Source organism: Lagopus leucura, unplaced genomic scaffold (genome assembly GCF_019238085.1).
Source record: "Lagopus leucura isolate 7727_CA_CO unplaced genomic scaffold, USGS_WTPT01 Super-Scaffold_100001, whole genome shotgun sequence".
NCBI lineage: Eukaryota > Metazoa > Chordata > Aves > Galliformes > Phasianidae > Lagopus > Lagopus leucura.
In genome coordinates, this window is record NW_024962262.1 from 37,623,668 (window position 1) to 37,640,373 (window position 16,706).

Sequence of the window (16,706 nt, forward strand, 5' to 3'; positions counted from 1 at the left end):
TTTTTTAAAAAAATTTTTTTTTTTTTTTTTTTTTTTTTTTTTTTTTTGAGATGCATCTGGAAGAATCAGCTCATATTTTTAGTACTTTTTTTTGTCATAATAATGGCAATACTATGCAGACAAAGCAGAGGCAGCCAGTAATAAAATCCTTTCCTTTGCTGCTGCCCACTGCAGTGCTGAATCTGGACAGACAGCAGTAATCATTGTGTGATCTTCACATGAAGAGCAGAGACTGTCCAAAACTCTATTTTAACCATATGATGACGTTATTCCTATTTTTTTTTCTTTGTCCCTGAAAAGGTATTTCAGGCAACATAGGTTTCCAATCTCAGTTCTAAAAGAGAAGATGTACACGAGCAAGTCTTCAGTGCCTCTACTCCTATAGCTTCTGTGACCTATTTAGCTCTAAGGGAGGGCAAGTCACTGGTAAGACAAATGAAGCATTATCTTCCTTGTATCTCTGGAATATTTTCCTAGACAAACATTCACACAGAAATTTCTTTAGGATCAAGGCTAAACAGAATAAACAAAGAGTAGTCACTAAGTTATAAAGCACATTCTTTAGATACCAGTAGTGTGTTTTCGTATTTATATAAGTAAAATCACCTTAGGCTAAAATAGAATTAAATAAAAAAATGTAAATGGAATTCATTTTTTATTTGTTTTCATGCTTCTTACTAAATACAAACATTATTCTTACTCTGAGCTATAAAAATACCCTAAATATCTTTCATTTTATTTCTTAACTATTTTGCTGTATGTTTACCACCTCAATTAATAAGGTCCCATAAGTGACTGTGTTCCGCTGTTTGTTTATCGCATTAGGCCTCCAGGCTACTCCTAGACCAGGTCTTTTAGGAAAGCTATGTACCATGATGAGTGACAGTTTACAAAGAGATGTCAGTATGGTTTCATCTGTTTACCAAAGTGACAACTTTGGCACAGCAACTTCAGTTGTTCTTGCATCAGCTCAGCCTTTAGTGTAGGCATTATTTTTCCTTTGTGCTCAGGATATAAATGAAAAGCACCAGTTCAGTCACAAGGAATGTACAAATTGCAATCTTTGCACAGACACCTCTTCAGAGCTACAGCCTGAGATTTGATTCAGTGGCACAGAACATACAGTGTGAAGCTCATTGCGAACACACTATTTTGAGAACCAGTTAATGCAGTAAAATGCAGACCTTATTTAAGCCTCATGAGGGATAATATAAGACAGAAAGTGTTCAAACCTTCAGAGAGGGAGCAAAAACAGTGTGCAGTGCTTTTTGTCCAATCTCCAGGAGCAAAGAGAAAGCAAAAAAAACCCAAAAGATAGGAGGAAAGATACTCAAAAAGAATAAGTTCCTGGTGTTTAAAGGATAAGCACAACATTTATGTTATTTTCAGGAATATCTAATCTTAATCATAGTAAATTTGTACATTTTTTTTGCTACTAATCCTTGTAACACAGTCAGATGGTAGCAGCTTCACCAGGAGAGACTGAGACAGGCCTGTGAGCCAAAGGGATATAGCTTTGGGAAGACTGAGCTCTTCATCGAACCTATTACAATGCTGAAATGCACTGGTAAAACTATTCCTCTGGGAAAGACTGGTTAAGAAACTGAATGTTGTTACCTCTAAACCAGAAACAGGCCAACTGCACCTTCCGCCCATAAGTTATACCAGCATAACACAAATTTCTCTTAAAAATTCATTGAAGACAATGGTCCTGACCACATTTAGTGAAAAGGACTTTGGTCTGGGCCTCAGATGCTCCAAGTGAAAAAGCTTTTTTTGTGAATCACTTGATATTCTCAGACATTAAAGCTAAACCACCAGCCCAGTCCTTCCATTGACATTTGCACTCCACCTTCAAGAAAATTCTGTGATCTGTTAACAGTAGAAAGGGCATTTGTACAATGTGTGTTAACTTGCTTACCTCTCACAAGACTTTTTAAACTAAAATTTATCCACGAAGAAACAAAATGTGGTAGAATTATCACCCACTGAAAAATCTGTTGTGCTTCTTTGTGCCCACCAAACTTCGAGACATCAGGACACCAATACTAAAGTTGGCCTTTGAGTGGTCTTTCATGTCCTTGTATACCCATCACAAATACGATTATTTGACTCTAATTTAGATCTCTTTCTAAATCTTCATTACAGTATGCTCAGAGATGGAGTGAAGTTGAGAGGGCACAACTGAAATGGCTGCAGCATGTAGAAGAATCAAAATAAAGGTAATTTGATAAGCATTAACAGACGTTGTACCCATGAGCCTGGAAGAGAAGGAAGGGAGAGGAGCACACAGCGAGGATAGTAGATGGAAGAGCAGGAAGGCTCTTTGATTTTTTTTTTTTTTTTTCAGCTTCTGTGGAACAGGAAAACTTTTAGTAGTAATAGTGAAATATTTTGAGACCTCAAGATCAAAACCAAAGCTCATGTGCAGGAGGACATCTGGGTATAAATGGATTTAGCAGCCTTTGTTCTTCCCTCCCTTGTCTCCACACATGCAAATCCTACTACATACAGGCTAGCTGCCACAGCTAGCCAGGCTTATGCTCTTCAGAGCAATTTTAGAAGCCTTCTCCCTTTCCATCTGTTGTTCATACCCAGCTCTACTTATTCTGAGCAGAGCTTGCTTTCAGAAGGGCACAATTTGCCCCACAGGAAAATCAACTCAAAGTTCAAAATCTCTTCACTCCTACATTACAGAACAGCTTTGCCACATTTAAATCTTCCTGGCAGCATGGCCAAGCAGAAATTGTCACTCTGGTGCCAAAAGAAGGCTCCATGTTCTTTCTCCCTCTGCTGGAGGGATGGGAAGAAGGAAGACCAGGAGATCTGTCATGTAGAACAGCAGAGATGTCCTCGCTCTCTGGCTTTTTAAAATCTGCCAGGATTTAAAATGCATAGAAACATGCAGTGCTCCAGAGACCCTGCTCCACAGCAAAGGATGTGAACTACTTTGTAGGGCATCTGCAGGAATGGGGAGAGTGGTGAGGAAGCCTTGCTCCAGAACCCACTCCCAGGTGGAAAAATGTACCAGCTGGTTGTTCTAAAGGAGGATTTTCACCCCGTTTCTAACAAATTTGTCTGAAATGAAGATAAAAAGTGAGAGCTGAAGCAGGAAGGAAGAGAATAAGCAGATGGACTATGGTAGAAACCACAGTACTGATAAAATTAATTTCCTGTGTCTTCTGTGGGCAAAGGAGAGGAAATACAGGTTAAAGTACTCTGTAATTGGATAACAAATTAAAGCACTGCCTAATCTCTAACTAGGTTACTGTGCATCCAGGGGCAACAGCAGTCCACCTAGTCATCTGCAATGGAATACTAAAGCTAAAATGTTGTCTTTTCACAAGGCTGTGACAGGAAATGTAGAAGCAATGGCTAATTCCTGACCTTGAAAAGAGTGTGCTAGCAGTTTGCCTGGTTATGAACAAAAGAAGAAAAAAGAAGAAAGCAAACACATACTGATGTAAAAAGAGATTGTAAAAATATCTGAGCAAGAAAGCTTCGGTGCAGCTCTTTCTGTAAGAAAGCATTGGGAGTGGCAAAAGATCTGGCTCCTCTTGAAACACAGATTGAATTTGAGCACATAAAGTACTACACTCTGGGCACTCCTCCTTATTGTCACTAAGACAATTGTTAATGCAGCACCACTCACCACTAATTTAAACAAATTACATGTAACTGGTTCCTCCAGAAAATACTGCTTCACAACCTCAGCTGCCTGACTGATTCCGTGCAACCTCAGATCAAAAGGCAGAAGACACAAAGAACAGTGCATTCAGCACTGCAGAGCCCTCTGCTTCAGCTGCATTCCTAAGTCAAACAGCACTGAACATCAAGCAAGAATCTTCATGTTTTGTTTCAGTGATGGACCCCCGTTTTGAAGTCAGTTGAACAGTTAATTGGGCAGGATGTTACCTACTGGCCCGTAATGTGAGTTGGTACACTCCAGGGCAGCCATTCCACCAGTGCTCTTTCACAAATTTCATAAGGTCAGCATTAAATCTAATCCTCAAGGAATTAGTATTCTTAGTGCTACCCTTTGAAAAATACTGTTAATAGCAACAGATGCCACATCTTTCTGCACTAGCCAGAATTTTCTGTACTGGATTTAAAAAAAAAAAAAAAAAAAAAAAAAAAAAAAAAAAAGACTATATCAGGGACTTGGGGTACTGTTTTTGCACATCTCTCTCAGGGAGAAAAAATCAGTGCTGAGTATCAGTGGAAATGACTACCAGGCAGCTTGCTCACTGTCTGCATACTTCAATGTTAGTAATTTGAAATTACATTCTTTTATATTCTTGTTTTGGGGAAGGATTTTTCAAAAGGATTAAAAATTCCTGCTAACTCGGGCAAGCCCTTCATTTTAAAAATTTGCTTTGAGGTCCTTCATGGGAGATCATCAACACAAATATCCCTAAGTCAACATCAGCTCTTGCTGATCAATGAAAGGGCTGATATAAACAACAAGGCCACAGAAGATCTTCACCATCCTCCTGTCTCTGCTCAGATTGGATATCAGTAAAAGATCCTTCACCAGAGGGCAGTGGGCATGGAGCAGGCTCACAGCCCCAACCTGAAGGAGTTCAAGGGGTGTTTAAACTGTGCTCTTAGATACTGGGTTTGAATTTTGGGTGGTCTTCTGCAGAGACAGGAGTTGGACTCAATGATCCTTCCGTGTCCTTTCCAACTCAGGATAATCTATGGTTCTGTCCAGACAAATGCAAATTCTCTTCCCTTCATCATGTCTGAAAATATGAGACTTCTGCTTGTTAATATCTGGTTTGTTCTGGTTTCCTCCATTGCCTGCTAACAGGATGAAAGAAAAATGCAAAATGGTAAAAACAAGAACTTACAGATTCTGTGGAAAAAAAAACAACCTCAATTCTCTTTAGAAGGAAAATCCAAGAGGACTATGTGCATGAGAGTGGAGAGTTGTTCTTCATTCAGGTCTTCATTTGCTGCTTGCTCTACTTGGTTTCTGTAGATCTAGATTACTTTCATTATGTGTTAATTCCCTTGGATGCAAACTAGAGAAGACACACTTGTTCTGCAAATTAGCCACTGTAAGTTAAAATAGACAAGATGGAGGAGGCTTAGAATGGTGCTGTAGGAATTATTGAAATAAGAGTAGCTTAGACACAGAACCACTTAATCTGTACAATAAAATTATTGTCTTCTACAGAAAATAAAGGGTCTTTTCCTTATGGAAACTAAAGGGAGGTGCACTAGTCAGAAACAATCTGAATATTTAAAGTTAGCAAGAAAAAGAAAACAAAAATTCAAAGCAAAGGTGAAAAACTCTCCCTTTCCCTCCTCGAGCAAAAGCTACTTCTGTCACACGAATGGCCTCACGGCCAAAAATCCCACCTCAGTGACAAGTCCACATACTGAATACTGCCCTGAATACTGCCACTGTGCTCTGTTTTAAGGCAACACAAAACTATATCCTATATCGGAGCGTTTCACAGTTGGCTTTACTATAGGCAATGTAAACACACAATTTCTTTTTGTGTTAAATATTCACCTTTCTTTATCCCAGATTAAGTTGTGATCCTTGGGTTTCTTCAGATTTATGTTTTGCAAAGAAGCAGTACAAGTAAGTACTACACTAAGGTTTTTAGGGAGTTCATAGAAGGAGGAAAATCCACTGCTTAAATTCAAGCTTCTTATATTTAGCAGTTAATGCAAGAGTAAACATACCTTTTGAATCCTCAGAAGACAGAATTAGGTGATCCCAATTGGTACAAACTGATTTTCCCTCAAAGTACATATATACAACTGGTTTACAATCTCTAATTCTCACTAATATAGGTAAAATGCACGTATATATACTGAAGCATACTATCAGACTATAAGCCAGACCCTTTCAATTATCAGACCATGATCCAGATTTAGCCTGCTAAAATACACATCAATAATCAGTAGCAATTTCTTTACTCGTGCTCCTCACAACTATATAAGAAAAGAGGGGACCTGTAGCCATGTCGGAAGAAATAGATATCTTTTAATTAAAAGGAATATCAAGAAGCATGTGCAGCAGCAGCTCAGATTGATTTCAGAGAGCTCAGCAAGTGAAACATGTTACTTAGTTGGTCAACCAGCTTTGCTGCACATACACACACAGGCGAAGGGGTGATCCCTAATAAGATCAGTGTGAAAGAAAGTGAGTGCAAGTCTGTGAAGTTGAAGAGAAAGGCTTAATTTAGAAATGGAGGAAAAATCCTGTCCTTCAGCTCTTCTTTACCCTGGAAAAATACATTCTATTTAATAGGAAGAGGCTCAAACTTGCCTTAGCAAAGTTGAAAGAGGCTTTCTGGTCATCTTTGACTTTGCTTATACTGTTAAATAAAAGTGGTAGACCCTTGGTCATCCACACTTGTTACTTAGGTCCAGGATAGTTTTGGACCACATCAGCTAGTTCTCTCTACCCAAATCAGCTAAAGATGCTGGTAACTATTAGTAATGAGGACACAGAATCATAGAATATCTTGAGTTGGAAAGGGCCCATCAGGATCATTGAGTCCAACTCCTGAATCATTCCCAAACTTTTTAAATAATAAGAATCCCCAGTTAACCTCAAAAATATCTAACAGTGTTCAGTCTGTTATACTCTGCATTTACTTCTAAACGTTTGGCTTAAGGACTGAAGAGCTGCTCTGAATATATCAAGCATCTCCATCTAGAATGAGCTCCATTTCTTTGAGTTGTGTTGGTTCACACAGCTAAATTCAAGAAGGCATTTTCTTGCAACAAAACTCTTATTTGTTGGGTCAATTAAAAAAAAAAAAAAAAAGGTCCAAGAGCAAATAAGCAACTTAAGTAAGCAGAGTAATCAGGAAATACTACAGCCTGTTAACCACTAGGGGAAATCTATAAATGATTTCAGTAAGAATGTTTTTATATTGATCACAAGGAAAGAAGCAAGGCTAATTTCAGGACTTCCCATTTGCATACTTGGGCTTCCAGTTCTGAGTCGAACCTCATGTCCTTTTGTATAAGCAACACAAAATAAGAAATTCCAGTTTCATTTTCTGAACACTCAGACTATGTAATGCAGTGATTTAACCTGTTCCTAAAGATTAGAGAACATCCCACATCTGAGCCACCATACAATTTCTACAATATGGAAAAAATATAGAATCACAGAAATGCTCAGGTTGGAAGGAGACTGTCAGAGCCATTTGGCCATGGATCAATCCCTCTCCCTCTTTAATCAAATAGTATGAACTCAGGCTTCAGTTTCCCAGCTAGTAAAAGGAGTTTAAGGTGGGGGAAGGATATCAAAGCCCAGCTGAAGTACAATCCTTACTTGTCAACTGTTAACAAGAAAAGACTGTATCTCCCTTCAACATTACTTTAAGATCTCCAGAGTAAGCTTATTGCTGGAGCTTTATGGTGATCTGTTTGGTCTCAATATCACCTAATGTTCTTGACCTATTTGGCTGTGGACGTAAAAAATTAAGGGAAGAAAAACTCAAATTAACATGAAACCTGCACTAATGCAGGTAGAGTGTAGAAATGCCTTTGAGACCTCTTGGTAAAGAAAAAAAGCTACGTAAATGCTTCCAGTGTTGGATGCATCTATATTTCCCAGTTGATGGTATCTGATGAGAAGATTCACCAAGCCAAAGATCCAAAGAACCATAGATGCTGCATTTTAATAGTTGTATTCTAAATCAAATTTCTGGGGGGAAGAATATATTTCTTCTCAGCAGCAGATACACCGACAGTTTAAGGTTAGCTTGACGTCCTCCCTCACAGGCAGATTCAAGTGCCAATCTTCTGGTGAGCCTGCAGGTGTTAACCAGGGCAGCTGGGGCACATGGAGAGCATTTCATGCCCATGCAGGTTCAGAGCAGCAAGGGCTGCTAGGCATGCTCATGCAGATGGATGGCAGACATCCACATGCCAGCAAGGAGGCAAGAGGCACAGGATACTCAGCAAAGGTCACTCTGGAGGCCGCTGCTTCAGAGCTGTGCAACAATGAACAATAGACTCATGAGAATACCTGCATTTGTGAAAGCAAAGCAACATTGACAAGGGTATCTCACCTTTAGCAAGATAGCTATAAATGGAATACATTCAGAGAAACTAGACTCTTATCAAATATAACTCTTATGTGTCCTTGCTAAAGGAACACTTCTAGAAATAGATGTTTTCCATGAAAATGTCCTTACATTTCAGGTCTGTTTGCTCTTCAGTTGATAAGTAGACTAAAAAATTTCTAAATTCTGTTTGCCTGCAGGACTTTCTATTGCCAACCTTTCTAAATGACTACAGATTCCTTTAATCCCTTTATTATTTACTTTATAATTTCTTTTGTCATTCTGGTTTTTCATCTCCCTCTGAGAATAAGTGGGAGAGAGTGCATCCCACACTATTCAAGTATCATCTACATAGCACTTTAAAAAAAATCTCACCTAATGTACTAACATCACATTCTGACTTACTTTTGTTCTAACTTCATCAAGTTCCACCCCCAAATTCTTTACCTATATATATGACTACAAGGGTTTAGTATTTATCTTTTTTCCAATCCTCAATCTGAAATTTATTAGCATGTATTCTTTTTGGCAGCCAACTTAAGCCAAATCATTGCAGTTAGTCATTGAAAGCTAAAGCAAATTGGTCTCAGAAAATGTAATAAACTTTCATTTTGCCATTTCTCCTGACATTTTATTAAAAGGTTTTAACCTAGCCTGCACAACTTACAGTTTACTTCTGCTCTGGTTATAAGGTCCTAAGCTGCCACCTCTTTTGTCTTCTTATAGGCATCTGGCCTGGCTGGGATAAAATAATTCTGATCCACCATCTAAGAGGTCACAGAGTTAAGTAGATAAACATTAAAATGACATGTTTTTCATCTGCCTATCCTTAGATTATTTTTTTCTTCTCATTGTGTTTAACAGTTTGGGGTTTTTTTAAGAGCAAGCACCATGCCTAACTCAGCACTTTGGGGAAGTCCCTGGATGGCATTTTTCCTCATTGGTGTATGGCAATGCTCAAAATCGACGTGTTCTGTCATAGTACTAAGAAAGCCAGTGTCTTCTAAAGTACACTTCCATTGAAAACATTCAGCGAAGAGGGAATACCTTGTGTGCCCACAAATCACAGGATTCATCTCCACTTCATGTCAGTAACACCCCAGAAATATCATCTTTTATAAACTGCAAAGACAAACTGAAATGAGGAAAGACAGCTGAACACAAAATCACAATGAATCCATTCCTACTTCCTTGGCACCCATTCCTCCCACCACGATTAAACTCATTGATTTTACCCAGACAGCTATTGCTGAGGAAGCTACAACCACTTTTTTTCTCCTATTACATTTCTACGACTCCACCATTGTCAGCATTTAAAACAAAATAAGGCCTTTCTCAGAAAATGCTGGTCTTCAACACTATCACTACGTAATGACATATTTGCTGTAAAACTATCCTATACTCTTTTTAGGTGCTGTTCCACAGAAGAAGTTTCAAAGGTGAATCTTCAGCATGTTTCAAATTCTTTTGCATGCAAGCAGAGCTCAGTATTTCAGAACACAGGGAGATATAATGCATACAGTCACCTGTTTTGTCACAAATGTTCCCAGCCAACAGGACCCCAAGAGTATGTTGCATTACAATGGCAAGTTATAATCTTCTCATACAATAATGTCTCCGAATCACAATATGAAATGTGAAGTCCAGTGAATAGCAAAAAAGGTTAATCAAAGCTTAATGAAAGGTTAATCAGAGGTAAAGAAAATGCTGACTACACGTAAGGACATATGTGAAGTTCTCTGACAATTCCTGGGAGCAGCTTTGAGGAGTCACATGGCACCTCTGTTAGCAGACAATGCCAGAACCCACAGTCTGTTCTGTTCCAGGTCAAGGAAGAAAAGATCAGAATTTTTTTCCTGGAAGTTGAGTTGCCCTTCTTTAACTGCAGAATCCCACGTAAATTATTTTACCCTCAAACAAGAAATGTGTTCAAGCAATAATCAAGACAATAAAAGGGGTAGCATTTATTCTTGGGCCTTCTGAGTCCTCTTGCTGACTTTACTGCCTTTTCCTAACAGGCTGTTGCTTTGCTGCCTCTACATTTATGTTCTTCTGTGACTGTTCTGCTACTGTAAATTAGAAGAAAGTGGGAAACTAATCACTCATACAGTTCATGCCCCATAAAACAGATAACAATTCATCATCCATCGTAAGTATCAGTTACTTAGTAATAACCTGTGAGGTAGCTCTGTTCACTGTCACTAGCTAATTACTCAAAGCATAGAGAACTTAAAAACATCAGAAAGAAACAGAATTAAGGCTAATTTTCCTCACAGATCCTAATCCAAAGGAAAAAAAGCAAGGTGTCTGCACAAAGCAGCAGGTGATGAAACAGAGATGTAAAAGTCGACAGTGGAGTTTGCAGTGTCTTGGATGGGTCAAGATCATATTATTCATGGAGATGCAACAAGTCTGAGTAAAGCCAGGAGATTACCAAATATTGGTACTGAAAATGTGTATAACCTTGTTTTTTGAGCCAGAAAGTCACTACTGTGTGGGGACAAAGTATCAGGTCTAGGAGAAAATTGCAGGGGGACACAAGTCTTCACAAGTTTTAATCCATCTGTTAATGCCATTTAAAAGCATAGATTTTAGTGCAAGCTTAAAGACTTCAAGACACAAAATCACATTTGGCCTGAAGTTAATTCGCATCTGAAATGTTGGGTTGATCTCTTAGTGGGATAATCCATCAAAACCAAGTTGGGTTCTGATTCTTGGGGGCCAATAGCAGTATGTGTATCCACACACACTTTTTGTTGCAAGAACATCTAGACTGTAAACTGTTTTATTCATGCCATGAGCCCTATGAATTAATAAGCATTACTACTATTTTAACTTTCGTTGAGACATTCCTGATAGGACAATTTATTTTATAAGATACTGTTATGCTAATGAGTTCTGGAAATTTTTTTGAAGGAACTCCCTACTTTATAATTTTTCCACATCTTTTCCTATATTTTCCTCTACATTTTGTTTTTATTTCCTGTTCATGTCATTTAATGTCTGTAAATTTACCTATCTTAGCAATGAGTGATAAGTGTTGAAACTACAAGGCAGAAGCAGTACCCCACAAAGCACTTTTCTGCTGAGAAGTGTGAACTGGGAGCTGTTATCTGGGCAGCTTGTTTAAATGTAGCAAGACACGCTTAGAAATACATTTACTGAAAAAGTAACAAGTCTGGCAAACTTGTTTTCTTTAAATTAACATTTTCAACTCAAAACCTCATTAAGGGACAATAAAATTCTTCTAGATTTCCTGCTGAGAACCAAGAGGTTCATATGTAAACAGAAGACTTTGATTTTATATGCAAGCTCTCTCTCTTCTGTTCCTACTGTTCAACAGTAGTATAAATTCTAGTTTTCAGTGACACTAGAGCTTAATTCCTTAAAAGCTTGTTCAAGGAGTAATATCCACATTTTCCCTCAAGAAGGACATTGTGGAAACGTGCTTTGTGGAAGGTGCTTCTATACCTCATGGGCCTAGAAGATCTGTTGGCTGCAGCAGGACCACAATAACAGATTCCCCATGCAAAGAAATGTGTCAGCTGTCACCACATCTATGTTCTCAGAAGTCAGAGACATCCCACATCCTCAGCAAAGGCAAATTATCTGCATGGGAATAGAGACTATAGAAATGCTGCTTGTGTTCTGACAGTTCAAGGAAGAAGTCACTGCAAAGGAATTGACCTTCACCTTATAGATAAGATTCCCCTGAAAAATTCCTCATGAGTAAACACAAAAGCAAACTGGGAATAGCAGAGTCCACCTCTTTTTTTTCAAAGAAGACAAAAGGAGCACAACTCCTCCATGCCCTTTCACAGCACAGCACACAGTTACATGGAGCCCACAAGGAGACATGCAAAGGTTTTGAAGGCTGAAATAGAAATGCTCTTTGACAAGTAGAGGTATATAGCTCTTTCAGAGCCTGATAAACACAGGCCTGAAGAAAGATTTATGAAAGTCTCGTAATTATTAAAAAAAATGGCAGGATATATTAGGGGAAGGATCAAATCTAGATTTAGCTTTTTTATTATATATATTTTTTACTTCAGCTACTGCCCAGTGCTGGAGACAGGAGATGTTCAACAGCTGAGGCACCAGTTCTACACATTCTTCATCCTCATCCTGTTCTTATCTTTCTAAATTACAAAGCAACATTAGAAAACATGGATGATGTGATGAATTCTCAGACAACAGCAAAGTCTATTTCCATATCATACCTCCCTGAAATCTCCTCAAAACAAATCTTTCAAGGATTACAGTTTATTTTGTGTCACATTCTGATAGAAAAGCCTGAACAATTCCAATGGAATTAAAATGTTTAACTTCAGTACAATTCTACTGTCCTATGGGACCTGGCTAATTTCAGTGCCACTAAATGATCAGGCCAAGTAATTTCCAGGCTACTACCTTCTGCATACAAACAGTAAAGTTTCAGTGCAATTCCTCATGCTGTTCCAAGTTAGAAGTTAAAAGTAAAATAAGCAGGTATCAGATTCCAAACACAGAATATGGACACTAAAATTACATCATCAATTTCTATCACCAATGGAGCACCACTTAATCCAGTTTACCATGCACAACCATCCGGTATTAACACTCTCACTATTAAAATACTGGTTATGCTCAACACAATATTGAACTTCAGTACAGAAGATGTTATTATTCTGCCTTACACAATGACTTTTACTCTGGATATAATCATTCTGACATCTCAACACTGTCTCATCGGCAACTGTTTACTTCCCTTTATACTATTTAATGTGAGTGCTTTAATAGAGTAGGTTGCAGACACACAAAGTCTGCATTCTATTTATCCATTAGAAGTCTGCCACTTAATAATTTTGAGGCTTCACCCTCAAAAAGATTCTCTTCAAAGACAGTGTGTTCCTGATTTGAATAGCAGCTTTGTCTGCTATTTACCTTTAGTGTACAGTATATTCAAAAGGACACATTGCATGCATACGTTCTGCTCGCTCTGAGTTCAACCCATCAAGGAGACAAGCACCATCTCTTTGCAATTATAATTGTCAGTTCATCTGAGTGGCTTATAACATGTCAGGATCCACTTCAAGAACATGATAAATAATTCTTTTAATATCCAGTCTGAAGATGAATGTACTCCTTTGAGCATTTCATCACATCGCCTGCAAAAAGAAGACTTTCCTCCCAGCTCCCAGTGTATCCTGTCAGCTGAAACACACTGCATGAAGTGTGCTCTGTCTGAACTAACATATGGTTTCAGTCCTGCAAAGTCTATTTCCAGGTACTCTGTCTGTTGTATGCAGCCTTTCCATGCAGTGGCAGATAGCTCCTGGTACGTTAATTGTTCAAGCCTCTGCTACACAGCAACAGGTTTTGTCACAACAGAGATTTTAGCATTTAAAAGCAATGTTTTATTACTGAGTAAGTTGTTCAGTAGACTTGTGTAGTAATTTGTCTCTAAAAAGCTATTATTCACTGAAATGCAATGAGAAAAACAAAGCCATCAGCAGCACGTTTGTGCCGTGTTAGAAACTGTCTGCAGTTTTTAACAAGCAGAAAAGCCAGGCAAAGGGCAGGAATGGTGTGTCCAAAATCATAAGGGAGTTCTTCATCTGAATGAGGTATAGAAATGAGCCACTGCTCCCGAAGAAACAGGATCACCCTGGCCATAAGCAGCCCGCTCCAGCAGGATGCAGTGCTACAGGCACACTGCAGCCTGACGTCTATGAGTACTCAGCACAGCTCGGTCTGCACACAGTCACTTCATCTGGCCAATCACCTTCTAGAAGTACAGCATCTCATTCTGCAGTTACACAGAAATCTCAGTAGTGACCCCACAAACTACCACTAAGCAGTTGCTGCAATGCTCTACTGCTTTGCTGCTGCTTTTTTTAATGTCACGAAGTCCTCTTGAAGAACTGATTTCCAGTTTCAAGCTCATTCTCCTCTTCGGATGATGTTTTTATAGACCAGGCAGAAAACCTTTGCACGGGGACTAATTCTGAATGTCTAAATCATTCCTTCCTGAATTTGCAGTCAATGCGTATTTTAGCTCAAAATTAATACACTTAGCATAATCTAAGCAGGTAAGAAGAATAAATATCACTCTCAAAGGAAAACTGCGTATACATAAATATTTAAACAAATGATATCTGTAAATACATTTATCATATTTTCTCTAAGGGTAAGTCATCCTTTGTATATTTGAACTCAATTATAAACGGTCCATCATTAGCAGACATTGAGCTGGGTGTGAGCATTTCACAACAGGAGGGGGATTCATGAGCAGGCATAAATTTCACCCCTTAACAAGGAGAATATGCAATTTAATTTGATCAACAATAATCAAATTTGTATAAATTTAGAAAATGTATTCCACAGAGGACAGAACTTCAGTAGGGGAGATATACATAAATAGGCAGTTTTACATCCAAGGCAAAGAAACACACCATGGATCTCATAACAGTGTAGGAATGGTGGGGTTAGGCAGTCAGAGATGCATTCAAATCTGCTTGAAAGACACTCCAAGGGCCCAATCCTGCAGCTCCTGCTGAGGCCCTTAGTCTTTCAGTGTGAGGTTTGTTTTCCATGAGTTTGAAATGCGGGGTGGCCTGGGTTTACTTCAGATAGGGATAACGATTGTCACAGTAGATCTTATGAGCAGAACCCAAGCTTCTGTTTTCATTTTGCATGACTATGCTTAGAAACTTTTTCAAACAATGAGCAGCCATGAAAGAGCAGCCTGACTGCTTTATGGGGATGACACAGAGATCCCAGTTTAGGCACAGCCCACACGTCAGAAGTTCTTTTTAAATAGGTTTTGTGCCTGAGATTGATCTGAGATTGATAATACCAGAAACTAAACTCCTTTATCAGCAACATATTAATAGCAATGCCAATTTCCATCCACTCTCCTGTCAGCACCCCTGACTGAGTTGGAGAGATGCCTCCCCTTGGAGGTAAATGGAGAGGAAATGTGATACATCCTCTGTCTGCTGGATGCCACCAAGAGGGAAATGTGATCCATGGGGACATGTCCCGCTCCAGCCAACCAACCTATCACCCATGGGCAGCTGGCTTTGGGTGAAAAATGTTTGGCTCTTCCTCTGTTGGCTTTAAAAACCACCCAGAGGTACTCTCTTTCCCCATATCCTCTTAAGCCCAACAAAAAAAGAATCAGAGCAAGCAAAACCACACTTCATCCTCAAAGTTTTCTCCTAATGGAGGTGAGTAGTTATAGGAAACAAAAGACACTTTCCAGGATCTCTAATTTGAAACAAAGAAACAAAGCATTCCAACAGATAACCCACAGCTGTTGCCGCCCCATCAGAGCCCCAGGCACCATCCACTGCGTTCCCCTAGCTCCAGCCTTACTCTGCTCTGTGCCAGGAGACACAGCAGAGCCCTCGGAGTAGCCTCTGAGCCCTGGAGGACATGGGCACATAGGGAGGGCACCGTACAGAGCACCTGGACAAGTGCCACCCACTGCTGTAAAGAAAGTAACTACCACAAGGGGTTAAAAAAAAAAAAAAAAAATGCATCAGGCCAAAAATATCTGAGCAACCTGCGGTCACAGCTGCCCAACCTGCCCGATTTTCTGCCAGATTAGCTCAGTAGTAGCTGCGCCTCGGGAGACCCAAGAGCTCTCGAAAAGTTTGGTGGGTGAAGACGGGGTGAGGGGACGGGGGACAGGGAGGAGCCACCGGCAAAGGGAGAGTCGCCGCTGTCTTGTGGGCACCGTGGAGCTGGCGCAGGGGAAGCGCCGCGGAGCAGCAGCGCCTGTTGCCCAAATACCGGCGGCCCGGCCGAGCCTTCCCCAGCAGCCGCGGGGCCGAGATTTCGCATCCCTCCGCTCAGAGCGGAGCGGCCGGAGAGGGATCTCTGACCCTTGCCTGCGGTCTGCTCCCAGGGATGCGGGCTGGAAGGGCTGCAGACCACCTCGATCCTGAACCCTTTCCCGGAGCATCGCCCCTCAGCTCCGCTCCGCGCTGCGCTCACAGCCCTGCAGGAGCCGCTTCTCCCCCCCCCCCGGCTGCCCTGCCCCGGCCGCCCCAGGGGGAAGCTGCCTCCCCCCACCCCCCTAGGCTCGCTGCAGCGCCAAAGGGGAGAGGAGCCCGCGGGAGCTGAGCGCTGCGGCCGCTCTCCAGCACCCAGCGGGGCATTTCGGCCTCTTTGGTATTCTGAGTGGTGGCCGCTCGCTGCTGCAGAGCCGGGAGAGAACAGAAGAACTTGGGGAGGTGGGGGGGGCAATAAATCCGCCGAGACGCCCACCACAGCTCCGCAGCGGCACCGAGCTGGGCAAAGCGAGAGCCGGGGGCGGAGAGGGGTGCGGGCTACCAGGGCTGCTGCTTGTTGGTGTTGGGGTGTCAGAGAGCCAACGAAAGCCTATGATCTACTACACTGCAGTGCCGGCGTCAGGAGCCTCCTGCTCGGGAGCTGCCGCTGCAGGGCAGCCGGCACACACCCGCACCACGCACGCACACGCAGCATCCCTCACCTCCCCCCGCCCGCAGGTGCTTGCGGACATCCCGCTGGCCTGGGGGAGCAGGCAGGCGCCAGGGGGACCGGGGCCCGGGGGAGGCGGGTGGGAGGGCCGTATTTCCCTGAAAAGCCGCCGGCTCCCCCGCCCGCCGCATCCCGGCCGCCCCGAGCGGGAGGGAAAGATGCAACAGCAGC

The 16,706-nt window shown here is 41.1% G+C and overlaps 1 protein-coding gene across 2 annotated transcripts in view; it reads right to left on the reverse strand.

Annotated features, from left to right (window-relative positions):
• The window catches only part of FGF14 (fibroblast growth factor 14), a 393,469-nt gene that overhangs the window by 375,817 nt on the left and 946 nt on the right, over positions 1-16,706 (reverse strand). The window lies entirely within an intron of this gene.